The sequence below is a fragment of the Chroicocephalus ridibundus genome, chromosome 7 (genome assembly GCF_963924245.1).
Source record: "Chroicocephalus ridibundus chromosome 7, bChrRid1.1, whole genome shotgun sequence".
Classification (NCBI taxonomy): domain Eukaryota; kingdom Metazoa; phylum Chordata; class Aves; order Charadriiformes; family Laridae; genus Chroicocephalus; species Chroicocephalus ridibundus.
In genome coordinates, this window is record NC_086290.1 from 24467632 (window position 1) to 24482020 (window position 14389).

At 39.7% G+C, this 14389-nt stretch overlaps 1 protein-coding gene across 11 annotated transcripts in view; it reads left to right on the plus strand.

Moving 5' to 3' along the window:
• The window catches only part of MYO3B (myosin IIIB), a 209054-nt gene that overhangs the window by 13032 nt on the left and 181633 nt on the right, over window positions 1-14389 (plus strand). The window lies entirely within an intron of this gene.

Below are 14389 nucleotides of genomic sequence, written 5' to 3' on the forward strand. Positions count from 1 at the left end.
CCTTGGAAATGCTTTGTTACAACATCCCTCAAAAATAGGATTGCATGCTAAACCAGTTTCTAATTCCAGCAACGTTAATTATTATCACGTGCAGCCTCGTGTGAGTTAAATGAGATCCCTTGATCCCATTTATGTTTCTGCTTAAAGTACGGTTGTTAATTTGCAACATAGCAAATAGATAAAATTCTAAGTACACAGAGGCCTTATCTCTGAGGTTGGACCATTTTCCAGGTGGTGTTATGCTTCACAGTGGACTAACAAATTGTGAAAAGTTGAGCCAAATGTGAATAATCACTAGAGTGTGTTATGGGGCTGTTGAGGCTCTTCACATCAGGCCTAAAGCCATCAGCTGCTCCAGAAGGTAGCAAGCAATAGTTTGATGGAGGAATAGATTACTCGCTTCTTAGATGAATGACTAGTAGTTTGTGTTTTAGGGGAGCAGACAAAGGTGAATTGCCCCAGAGATGGGGATGGATTACAAAGCAAAAATGGTTGCCAAAGTAGGATTACCTTCTCTAACAGGGATATGAGCTGAAAAAGAGCTGTGGGGTTATTAGGTAAGAAGACCCTTCAAGGCTGATCTGAATCTAGATGGATGTAGGCTTGTTTCTTTTAATTTACATTCTCTTGTGACTTTATAAACCTTAGTAAACTGCATTGTCTATTGTCAATGTAGTAAATAAATCCTTTCATTAGCAGTTTACGTTCACCTGGTTTGAGTGAGGGATGATATCAATACAGTCAACAGCCAGCTAACTTCAAGGAATTTGTGCCCACAGGCTCTTGCAATCCATAGCTGGTACTGAACTACTGTCAGGCAGCCAGCAGCCCAAAACATTTCTTAGAGGCTGGAAAGGACAGTGGAGTTACACAGGCCAACGCACAAGCCAATAACTCAGTGCCAAAGAAGAGATGTTTCCATTGCTGAGGAGGAAGTCTCTCTGGAATGCAAGTGAGAAGCCCAAGGATTGCAAAGGAGTATAGGGGTAGAGGACGTTAACACAAATTTTACAAATTAGAAAATTAGAGATAAAGTGAGATAATATTTTGAGGCTGCGCACAAAATCCTTCTGTCCTGATACCTTAGCCCATTCCTGTACCATGCTTTCAAGATCGGGTTTCTTCCAGCTCCTGTTGGTTGCTTCCCATATGGTGGTTACCTGCACTAACGTAAAGGTTGAACAGACGGTTAGGTCAGCATGTCTCTGAGATAACATCCCATTTTTAGAATTAGTTCAGTTTTCATTAGTGAATTAACTGGACACATAAATATTTATGACTATCTCAGATGTCTGATTACAACAGGAAATAAATAATTCATAGTAGAAAATTACCTTTGTCCAATTGATACCACAAGGATATAAACCAGATATAGCAATTTCCAAAATAGCAGGACAATACATTATTTTTGCTGGAACACCCTGAAGTGAGTATCTTTCTGGTGGAACCATTGCTGTTCTAAGCTGGGTAACAAACCTTCCACTGTGTGTATAGTAGTGATGTGAGAAAGCCTATTTACAGAAATGTGCATATAATTATATTGACAGTTGGGACAATTTAGGGAATCTATATACAATATGTGATTTCTGTTTGATGTTGAGAAGTTTCTGTGTGTCAGTCTATCAGACTGGAAGCATCGATTTGAATGGGGGTGTATTTGCCTTGTCTGTTGTACTTCTGCTTCTTTAGGTTGTTTGAAATAAACTTTACACCTGCCAAAAGCTAACAAAGAGGAAAAATTAAATTTTGATGAGTGAATGGCATTAAATAAAGGATTGAATACTCTGTGTGACAAGCCAGTTATCAAGCTTTAAACTTAAACTGGGAGACTAGACTTCAGTGGGAGGTTTGGGTCACGTAGTGGGTCTGAAGAGCAACCGCCTGACAAGGAAGGTTGGAAGACTAAAGGAGAGGGATTCTTACCAGTCATTTTAAAGGAAAATCAGCCCCTTTTTCTACAAAAAGGGTGCTTGCTGCAGAGATCAGGAGGAATGACTTAGAAGAAAAGCAACTGTGTTTCAGAGTAAATGGCACAAGCTTGAAAGAAGAGATTGAGGACTCCTGGTTATATTGAGTTAGAAGCTGAAAGAGTTTGAGATGTCAGGAAGCTGAGACAGTGAAGTCTTAAAACGAGATGTTGGTTGTTTTGACTGTTTATATATGTTCCTTGTAATAGCTAAAGTAAAGGGGGTTTCAGAACCCCTGTTAAGTCTGTGTATATATTTGTTTCACCTCACACATATCTTTTAAAACAGTCTTGTTGTGGAGCTCTGAGAGAGTGTTTCAGGGCACTGGAGAACAGGCTGCCAGCATACCTCTGGCAGCTGGCTGGCTACCTAGCTGGCTGAGCTGGTCCACAAAGGTACATGTCCAACAAGAGAAGCCCAAATACTCGCTCTGAGCCTCAAGGGACACATATAAATGCAGCAATCCACAGGGTTACCTCTGCACTGTTAGCTGGGGACAGCTGATGAGACTTCTTTGAAGGCTGTTGCAAGAGAATATTGCTGTAATGTTCAGAGAGATGTAGCTGGAGGTGCCTATGTAGCAGGCACCTTTCAATACAAGGTATTACTATTGAAAGATACTAGTTCATCCGGTTTGTAGGTGGAGAACCTGAAGCATGTATAAAATATGTTTTCTGTGGTACAGGAAGTGAGTTACAGTCGAGAGTATCTCTTGAGTTCTCCTAACTGCTAGGATATTTGAAATGTAAACTTTCTTTATAATGCTACCTAGTAAAAGGAGCATGCTAAAATAAGACAGTAAAATATTTATGCCACATCACTTATACCATATAAAGATATCTTTCTTCAATGGATGATGCCAGTTGCAGTTTTGCTCATCATGCTTTTATTCTGCTTCAAGCTTTTGCTCTTTTCATAGGTACTCTGCTTAAACAGAGAGGTAGGGGCTGGGCATATTTGCGGAGGGTATTCTCACTGAGGAAAAATGACCCATTGCTATATGATGTGATAAAACAGAACCGCCCACTGTAGAAGAAGAATAGGTTCAAGACCAGCTGAGGAAGCTGAAGGTGCACAAGTCCTTGGGACCTCATGAGGGAAAGATGGATGAAGGGAACTGATGGATGAAGTTGCCAAGCCACTATCATATTTGAGAAGTCATGACAGTCTGGTGAAGTTCCCACTGGCTGGAAAAGGGGTAACATAACCCCCATTTTCAAAAAGGGAAAAAAGTAAGACCCAGGGACCACAGGCCGGTCAGTCTTACCTCTGTGCCTGGCAAGATCATGGAGCAGATCCTCCTGGAAATTCTGCTAAGGCACATGGAAAATAAGGATGTAATTGGTGACAGCCAGTATGGCTTCACCAAGGGCAAATTGTGCCTGACAAATATGGTGGCCTTCTACGATGGCATTACAGTGTTGGTGGATAAGGGAAGTGCAACACATATTATCTACCTGGACTTGTGCAAAGCATTTGACACTGTCCGGCATGACGTCCTTGTCTCTAAATTGGAGAGACATGGATTTGACCAATGGACCGCTTGATAGGTAAGGAACTGGCTGGACAGTCGCACTCAAAGATTTGTGGTCAATGGCTCAAGGTCCAAGTGGCGAGCAGTGACAAGTGGTGTTCCTCAGGGGTCAGTTCTGGGACTGGTACTATTTAACATCTTTGTTGGCAACACAGATGGTGGGATTGAGTGTACCCTCAGCAAGTTTGCTGACAACACCAAGCTGTGTGGTGCGGTCAACATGCTGGAGGGAAGGGATGCCATCCAGAGGGACCTGGACAGGCTGGAGAGGTGGGCTGGTGCAAACCTCGTGAAGTTCAGCAAGGCCAAGTGCAAGGTCCTGCACACGGGTCAGGGCAATCCCAAGCACAAATACAGGCTGGGCGGAGAATGGATTGAGAGCAGCCCTGAGGAGAAGGACTTGGGGGTATTGGTGAATGAGAAGCTCAACTTGAGCTGGCAACGTGCGCTCGCATCAAGAGTGTCCAGCAGGGCAAGGGAGGTGATTTTGCTCCTCTACTCTGCTCTGGTGAGATCCCACCTGGAGTACTGCATCCAGCTCTGGAGTCCCCAACATAAGAAAGACACGGACCAGATTTAGATTAGATATTATGAAGAATTTTTTCACTATGAGGGTGGTGGGGCACTGGAACAGGTTGCCCAGAGAAGCTGTGGATGCCCCATCCCTGGAAGTGTTCAAGGGCAGGTTGAATGGGGCTTTGAGCAACCTGGTCTAGTGGGAGGTGTCCCTGCCCATGGCAGGGGCTTGGAACTAGATGATCTTTAAGGTCCCTTCCAACCCAAACCATCCTATGATTCTATGATAATGTCTGTAGGTTAAAGCACTGTTAAAAATTGGATGCAGACATAGTGCTATAGATCCTGCTTCGTATTGTATGTGCAATGTAATTTAGTTACTTTTATGGTGAAAGCCTTAATTGATTTCTCAGTTCAGTGCTGCTTGTGGTGATGTACAAGTATATTATCTATTCTCTCTCTTTTTTTGTTGAGTGGTATCACAAAATGTTTTCCTATTTCAAGCTCTGAAAGCCCACAGCAGAGCTGTTCCATAAACTGAACAATATGTAAAAAAAAACTGAATAGCTGCTAATGACCTGCTAACAGCTGGTTATTCCAGGTCATAGTTACTCTACCCAAAGCATGGTACAGCATCCTTGCCTGTCATGTTTTCTCTTTGTAAATTAAGTTCAGGCGTTCTCTGAACATTCTTCAGGATCATGTGCAGCAGCCCAAGGGTTAATCTGGGAAAAGAGGCCAGTTTGTTACTGTATTCTGTGTTTAAATTCTGTTCTGAAAGTTCCTGGACAATTTTTTGTTGTTGTTGTTATTAAATTGTTCTGTCTTCAAGATCACAGCCCTTGGAGGTGTTAATCTCCCTCAAATCCCCTGAATCAGTAGGAATTGAAATTGATTAGTGTTTCGCAGTGTGAAATACCTGGCAGGAGCAAGCTCTGAGAATTTTTACTTGTGTCCAGTCCATATTGGCATCTCCTGTTTCTCCTGGGGTGCTTGTGCCTTTTCGCTCAACGGGATGGCTGAGTACTTTGGTAATATGGCTTTTTACTAGTGGACATTAGGCCTATATGTAAATTGTGTAGACTTTCAAGCATCTTCCCTTGTACAATAAAGACAAATCAAATATTTCTTATTGATGACCATATATCAGAGTGTATAGTAAAGTGTACTAAGGTCTAAATTACTCTTTGAAGTTGCAAAGCCTGACTTACCAGATGAATATCTGAGAGAATCAGAGTACTGCAGCAATGTGGTTTGCTATGCAAGTCAGAATATACAAATGCATATGTCATGAAGATAAGGTCCATCAGTTATTATAGTATACTGTGGAAAGCTATTTCCAATTTTTTTTTCTGGAACTAGCTTCCCATCAGAGTTTGCTAACATACTAGTTGTTCTGCTTGCCTTAAATATTAACAAATGGTAAGGTTTTTTTGTGGGGTTCAGATCAGCAAAAAACAGTTGTTTTTGTTCCTCTCTGTAAATCAAGGCATTATTAAATAACATAAACAGGTGTAATAGCTCTGAGTGCCTTCTGTGTGTATTGCTATCTGTCCATTTCTTTCACCTATCTGTACTCCAAAATCCCTAACTGATTTTCAAGTTCAATAATTAACTGTGGGCAACAGTAGACACTGGCATTGTCCTGCCACTTTTTATCAGTCTTTTTGGCTGGGAAGATGTCAAGCCAATTGCTTGTGGATTTTCCTTGGTCTTTGTTACTGAACTCAACTTAGATGGTTATAGGCCCAGATAGCATAACCCGAATAATGCATTTATAATTTATTAAACTTAATTCTTTAAAGGTTCTTTTGATAACTGCTCCATGAAGATAGCTGCTGAAGGAAGTTTAAAATTAATGGATTCTATCTCGTATGCCTATTATTATTTTTGAAGCCTGTTAGAGAAGAGAAATTATGCAAATTGGTGTCACGCTAGGCTACTGCACACATGCTGGTAATGCATAACAACTAGCTCACTGATGAAAATACTTCATCTTAAGCAAGAGTCATTGTCAGCACTAAGAGGTGTTCTTTGTATCATGGTTAACAGTTTATTATTATTTTTCTGATGGATAAAGGAGAGTGTTCTTATTAAAAATCCTTATTAGAATAAAACTGCTGTAAAAGTAATACTGGAGAACTAGTGATGAATTATGATTGATTGCATTATACAATTAAGGTATGTTGCAAAACAATAGGAAGATCCCTTCAAAAAATTAAGCAGTTGTTGCTCACTCTCTGTGAATGACTGAGTGGCTTTAATTCTTCAGCTCCCGCATGTAAAAGACTTCATAAATAGATCAGGCTCAGGATCAATTAGTGTCACAATGATCTTTGGTATTAATGAAGTGAAGCTGCTAGGATTGAACCAGTTTATCTGTGCCCTTCATGACAGCATCTTAAGCTAACACGCACTGCGTTGTCTGTCCGGTACTGGGCATGGGAACAAGCACGCAGAACACGCAGTTCTGTGCAGCACTGGCCGATACAAGCGCTCCCTGCGAGGCAGCTATCTTAGTCCTGAAGAATTCTGATATCCTTACTGGGACAAAAATCCAATATAAGATAAGCTGGTTTCAGAAAATAGGTCACTAATGTAAGTTTGCAGCTATTTTCTTCCCAGGTTTATCCTACATCTGTCTTCGATTTCTTTTTCCTCATCTGTACACAAAGCCTATCAAGCTTTTCTGTTTAGACTGCATTGAAGAGCCTGGTTTTGGTCTAAGGGTCATAATTCTGTTATAGCCCTTCATCCTTCCATTTTAACACTAATGCATGCATTTTGTTTGCCCTGTTAAACTGCTGCCAAAGGAGGCAGAGAAAACCTCAGGTATTGATTTTTCACACATGGGGACTGTAGCTTGTAGTCACTTATTTGCCACCTGCAGTTTATAACTGAACGGGCTCATGGGATTATAAACTTCATTTTAGCGCTGAGTTCTGAGCCAGAGGTGAAATTGATGTGTTAGCTGTTAGTCATTTGTAATTCTTTAATGTATTTTGCTTGTTGGAATTCTATTTAGACGGCTAATATAAATAGCATTTTTGCAATAGAAATGCCACTGAGAACTTTCTGTTTGGGTTGTTGATCTTAACTGGCATTCAGGTATTTGGATCTGATCTTGGATAATCATTTCTGCTTAATATTTTTTAGGTCTTCCTGATTTTCACTGTTACGTTTATAATGTAATAATTATGAACTGTATCGTGGTTAACTGACTGAGTACATAATTTTATTCAACATTTGTTCCTCGGAGTTGTAGATATGGAACTGATTCTTTAGTGGTCAAACGAATGAAATGTATTGTAGTTTCTCATGAATGATCAGGGGCTTTATTTTCAGTGGTACTGGAAACTTCACTAGAAGTTTCTGTTGATTACTGTGTAAGTAGCAGGGTACCCTTTACCTCACAGGATAAGACAGCTCTGCAAAAATACTTCGTTTACCTTGTGCAGGAAGTGATTTTTTGAAATAATTTGAATCTCAGCAAAGCATTCACCCTTTCCATCACTGAATACCATTTTCTCTGTTGGTCCCAGCTTACATTTTCTTAAATACACAGTATCTCCCATAAACCTTGGAAGTGTTATTTTTCCATTAATAATAAATTTTGCTAATTTTGTGAAAACAAAAGAAAAATATATTTCTTGCATGTTAGTGAGAAGTGCAGGTTTGCTTTACTAGTCATCTCTGAGAATGATGCAATCTTTATATGCCTTGGCTTGACCATTTTTTTGCTTAACTTCCAGCGTCAACACTGATCTTAGGGTATGTATGTTGAACATTAGTGAAAGTCTTTTGATGTTTTGTGAGAAAATCCTTTGTGAGATGTTTGTGAGAAATTGCATCCAGTTTTGACAGAGAAGTAGAAAACCCGCAAATAAGTAAGTTTCTACAGTTTTCATAAAAATCTGTGTCAGGCTAGAGGAAAGAACAGTGCCCCTTCTGAGGGCTATACAAGTTGAATTTTGTCCCTGTTACATTCTGCTTTGGTTGTTTCACCCATGTGCTAACAATTCCAGCTTAGCTACAGCGGATGTTGTCTTTTGGGCGTATCAGAGGAAAAAAAGAATGATAACTATGATGATGGTAGGAAATTAAAAAGATGCAGATTTATGAAATTCATTAGTTTCACTGCTCATGAAACAACTTGTTTTGTGGCTTTCTAAGTTCTGTGAATTACTGTTTACAAATCTTCCACTCCAGCTACATTTCAGCTTTTGTGCATATTTAATTAGAGAAGTTCAGGTGTGGTAGACCAGAATAAAGCATGGGTATCTATGAAATTCTATGAAAATGAGTGGGATTGAATGATTCTAACAGAAAGAAATTTGATTACTAATATAATACCATTGACATCAATGAAGATTAGATAGAAGGATCAAAGCACCAAGAAACTTTCTGAAGTACTAGTGATAACTTTTATTAAAAAAGATGGAGTGGCTTGAGTTCACGCTCATCCTTAAGACCTTCCTACTCTAGAAAACCCTAGTGGTTGCTTGTTCTGTTCTTGATTATGCAGAAGATTGAGGCAATGTTTAATTAAAGTTTGCAAGGGTGTGTAGCGATAGGCTGAGGGGCAATGGTTTTAAACTAGGGCAGGGTAGGTTTAGGTTAGACATTAGGCAGAAGCTCTTTACAATGAGGGTGGTGAGACACTGGCACAGGTTGCCCAGAGAGGTGGTGGAGGCCCCATCCCTGGAGACATTCAAGGCCAGGCTTGATGAGGCTCTGAGCAACCTGATCTAGTTAAAGGTGTCCCTGCTTACTGCAGGGGGGTTGGACTAGATGGCCTTTAAAGGTCCCTTCCAACCCAACGCATTCTATGATTCTGTGATTCTAAGTGCATGACCCCATTCAGTGCATGCTAAGCAGATCTCTTTAAGGCTAGTATTACACTGGTTGCGAGTCCCATTCAACTAGAAAATGGCTTGAGGTGCAGCAAACTGGTATGACTCTTGTAGACAGGAGATGACACGAAGCCCCGGATTTGTGATAAGGGAGAAGCAACTTCAGAATGAATTCCTGGGAAGCAGAAGAAACCTGCTTTTTGAGGGAGATGCAGTTATGAAGGACCCAAGATGCCAGCAGTGTTACTTAGACCCCATGGAAGATGGAAGTTAATTAAAAGTGCTGTGGCACTTGCTTGGGAGTCGTAGGGTGAGGTGCTAAATAGTTCTGGGGTGTAATAACTTCTTTGTGACCCAGCAACAGAGTCAGCAGTGCCTCCTGATCTGACACAGGCCTTCAGGAAAGACTGAAAATGCAACCCAGCAAGAAGAGCATTAGATTTGCAGGGGATCTGGTCAGGGGCCAAGCTGTACTTTACCTTTGCCTACACGCATCCTAGATCTCTTCGTTTATGAAACTGGCTGATTGCAAGGATGTATTTGCCCACCCAGTCTTCTTTTCTGTTTGATTTATGTGAACGACACAGAGGTGATCAGTCATTATTGGGCAAAGGTTATGGATTCATATATGCTTACATACACTTACATAAGCACAATTAGTAAAAAATTTTAAAATTTTAAGTTGGAGTAGGAGGAAAGGGAAAACATGTTTCCCAGTTACATCCTCTCAGTCTCCATTTTGAACACCCACAGAGTCAGTTTCATGGTTTGTATATTCAACAAAGCCTTATTCTGTGAACTGAATTTAGCAGGAGTGTTTTCAGGGAATACCTTTCATCTATGAGTAATAGCAGTTCTATTCTTGATTGTCCTGTTTTTCCCTTACATTGGCCTACTGAAACAATGTGATCAGTTAAAGTATGGTTGGTTCTTTTTGTTTGTAAGTTGTATAGCATCAGTAACAGCTTTTGAACATGCTGTTATCCTTCTCCTTCATCTCCTTCCATCACTGACCTTTATCCCAGAAAGGACTATGCACATCACATCCTGCAGTCTCTTTTTCTGAGACCAATTGAGAATAGTTATAGGATGGTGTGTTGATGGATTCTTTTGTATGCTTCATTTCAAGATATTGACATCCTCTTTGTTTTAACCTAGCCAGTGAGAGACAGCAGGAGGAGACTCACAGAGGAAGCTATTCTGACTATTGATTTTCTTGTGCCTTTCAGAGGTTCATTAATTCCTCTAACAATTGCTTCTTATTTAGCTGGCTGGGTGTGACCATCACCAGCCAGCAGAATAGGGGCTGTCATGGCTGGGTGAAGCCATAGCTGATAATGTGAACTTTGCCTTCTGAATTCTTGTATCTACGAGTTATTCATTTAGAATAGAAGCAACACTGAGCTCCCTACAAATAGTGAAATACTTTCATTTTGAATATGATATTCTTCCACAGTGTGTGTAGATGCCAGAAGGGCATGAATTGTGCATGAATTGTTCATATGGAATCAGTATGTTCAATTTTTTTTCAGTAGTATTGACTGGTATTGCCATTATGTCCCTACCAGCTGTATTAGGACTCAAAACTGACTAGTGCTGTATACCAGGACTGTTAGAAAGCACCAGGCTGGAGTGATGCTCTTATTAATTTCAGAACCTCTATGGATGTCCCATTTTACTGTGAGCAAGAAAAGGGTGTGTGTTGGAAGGCAATAGGCAAATCACTGTTGCGTAGAAGTTGAGTAAGGCAGTACTGAAAATTGAACAGTAATTGTAAAGCTGTTTCTGGCACTGTTTTTCTTGCTTATGAGTCCCTCTTGTCCCTATAATTTCTAAGAAAGATAGCTGTGGTAATAAATCTATATGAAAAAAAGTTGTTGGTTTTATTCCAGAAGTAGTTATATCATTAAAGAACAAAACAAAACCCAACTTCATATAGTTATTCTATATAAGGTTTAGTTTTTTTGTTTTGTTTTCACAACATAGGTGAAGATCACAGTAGAACTTCTAGGACACCACATAATTTTCCAGATGGCTGTTTTGGGGATGTTTAGAGCCATTGAATACAATTGGAAGACTGTAGCTCACAGGGGGAAAAATGGCTTATGCACTGTCCAGAACCCATGTTTCTTTTACATTATGTTTTATATCAAACAATACTTGTAGTCTGTTTGTCTTAGGGATACTGTTAAGGGGTGATAATAGGCAATCATTGATTCTAATGTCGATCTTACAGAGCAGTATTTTCTTTAAATGTAGATAAATGTTATTTGCACATTTGCCTGACTGCCATCTAAGTTAGTCTGTCATGCCTGGTTTGACTTAATTTGTTCTGACTGCTAAAGGTTTTCAAAATAGAAAAATCTAGGTGTTATGAAGAAAGCCATGAAATTTACTTTCTGGATGAAGAATATCTCTTTTCATGGATAAAGGAAAGAAACCCTGTCAATGCCTGAAGCCTATTAATAATTTTTTTGTCTTACCCTATTATTTGTCTTGGTTGGTCAGCTTTTACAAGATTTATTTTAAGTTAGTGTATTATCTCTGCTTAAAAAAAAAAAAAATTATGCTTTTTTGCCCCTATTTCAGCCTGAGAGCAGTTTGACTAGACTCCGTCAAGTTGTCCTTACTTTTGCTTTGCATTCTGTCTCTTCCCAAGTATGCAAAACAGGGTTTGGTAGAGCGCTGTGGGCTTGTTGATAGCATGTCGTCATTCCCCAAATAGCCTAAGTGTGTGCAGTCCCAAATAGCTTTGTGTAAGATGTTCCCCATCCAGTAGAGCTAATTGCCAAAGTGTAATTTTTCGGCATCTGGTGTGGGCGATTTTGCTTGCCTGCATGGAACAGATTTAACCACTGAGAAGTTTTCTCCAGCTGGTGGCAGAAATCATGAAATACTTCTAATCAGTAGGTCTCTAATAGGTTGAGGCTCCCTCTGGGGAGGGCATTGCTAAGTTTTTCACAGCTAGAAGCCATTCTCTGTACATCATTTCAAAGCCCAGAGCAGTGTGAGGCCTGTTGTGGGGGTTGTGAAAGGAGGAAGTTCTTCCTAAAGAAATTTCAGCTTCAGCTTTTTAATGTTAAGGTCTTCTGGTTATGGGGTTGTTGTAAAAGTGGTTGCTTTTGTGGTTGTGTGCAATGGGCACTTTCGCTGATGTCAGACTTTTTTAGGTGTATATTGCTTGAGTTCACGAGAAGGCTGTTTAAGTAGAAGTTGTTTATGGTACATATTTGGCAAATCTGTTTCCATGTAATGCATAAACATACTACCTGCAAACGCTGCCTTGTTATCACAATGCATAGAAGTGCTCGCACACTGAAATTTTTCTTCAGTCCTCTACCAGGATTCCACCTGTAACAATTTTGCATTAGACTTTATTTTGTGAACATGTTTTTCTGGTATAAAGCAATGTTAATGTATTTTGAAAATTTGGAGATACCATTTTAATGGTTACTTATTAATCAGAACAAAAGCAGGTGGTGACACTAGATTGTTTTGTTTTGTTATAAGGAAAAAACATATTTATCCACAACAGCTGCTTGCAGGGAGGCATCATAATAAATACTACATCAGTACGGAGAGAGCCATGCATCATTTTCTGGACAACCTGTGTGATAGGGTAGTTGTTATAGAAATATCAGTCTATTTTTTTCTTCTTTTTTTCTTTTTTTTTTTTTTTTGGTGTAAGGTTGCATCAAAACTGTTTGCAGTCTGTTCTTCTCTGTTTCTTTGCACATGGATGTCTGTAGCATTTCTCCTAAAGCATTAAAATCACACGTGTTCAATATATGGGTTTTTTTAACCTGAGATGCAACTGTTCTAATTTATGTTTGTATTCACCCCCACCCTGCAAGCAAACCTTGCTCTTAAGGTTGGCTTATCAGGAGCTACATGTCTGTCGTTGCTGTCTTCAGTGCATGTAGTACAGTCTGTTCACTGATTTCAGAGAAGTCTTTCGCCTGACCTGCTTCTCTGTTGGAGGTGCGAACTGTATGTGTTCAGAATACTGTTATTTGTGGCATGCTGTATTGGATCTAACTAGTGAGAAACTGTCCTAATAACTTACATTATTGACCCGCAACAGATACATGACATTGACTCTAGCTTTTCTTTTCCTTCTTTTCTTTGCCTTTTTTGGTCAAGAAACCGAAGCAATTTGATATACTATTTGGCACCATCTTTGGTGCAAATACAGTTTTAACCCAGGAGGGAAATATTTTTCTCTAAATGTGCCTGCCACTGTTTAAAAAAAGATTACACTCCTTCTAACCTGACTTTGGTAACAGCAATGTTTTTTGCCTGCTGTATGGTAAGTTCCTTTAACGACATGTAAACATTTTGTCTTAGGGTCTAAAGGAATTAAAAAATTTCTTCTGGAAAGAAACAAAGTATGTAAATGAGTTACACACATGCTTCCATTTTGAATATTGCTATAAAGATCTGTGCTGCATGTGAATTTGCACACAGGTTATTTTCTTCTCTATCATGAACAGAAAGCACAACTATTTCTTTAATTAGATTGAAGAGTTGCTGCTTCATTCCTTATTAACTTATCAGTTTCCCCAGCTAGGCTCACATTTCTTTCTAACTAAATTTCTCATGCCAAATAGTTGTCATTGATGCTGGAAATAGTGAAGAGGTAAATAAGACAGCAGGTTTTTAAATTACTTCAAGCAGGTTTGCAGATATCAGGCATGCTTAGAAAGAAATAGCTCAAACCTTAAAAATTCAAGTGTACTTTTGAGGTTCTAGTTGATACACGTCCAAAAATTGAGAGCTTTTCCAGTCAGCTATGGTGTTGTCTTCAATTGCATTTGTTAAGATCACTGTCTTATTTTTCTCCTTCTGTTTGTTCATGCATCTCAGTCTTTACATCTCCTAGTTAAGTGTACAGATAGCTGAAGTGGTCTACCTACTGACAGCCACCAAATGGGCAAATAATACTCTTTCTTAGAGAAACCAGAAACCAATCAGCTTCCCTAATGGTGAATTATATAAAAAGGTTAAGTTAATCTCATCTTAAAGTTTGTCGTTCCTTTCTCTAATTCCAGCTCAGGGGCAAGGTCTGGGTTCTCAGTACTTGAAATGAAATCCTAAAAAGGTATCGTCGTTTTGCCTAATCACCAGAACTTGCCATCTATGTGATTCCAAGACTGGGAAGGAGGCCTTTGCATAGGCTGCAGTGATCCGTACATCACTCAGGAGTGTTTGGGGAAGCAACTCCCCTGACCCGTAGATCTGAAGGTGGAGGTGCAGTCAGCCAGTGTAGCTGACCATAACACGCTCTGACTGAAATACAGAGATAGAGCCTAATGCAATTGTTGAGAAACATCTCCAGTGAGTGATGAATGTCACCCCAGTGGTGTACCTGTTGCCTGTTATCAAGTTGGTTTGTATTTTATGATAGCAGCCAGCCCATTCTTAACATTTATTAAACTAGTTATGCGTGGCCCTGTTGTAGATATATCGGCAATGATGAGGTGTTATACCTACTGAATGCCTGTCTGGCAATTATCCAG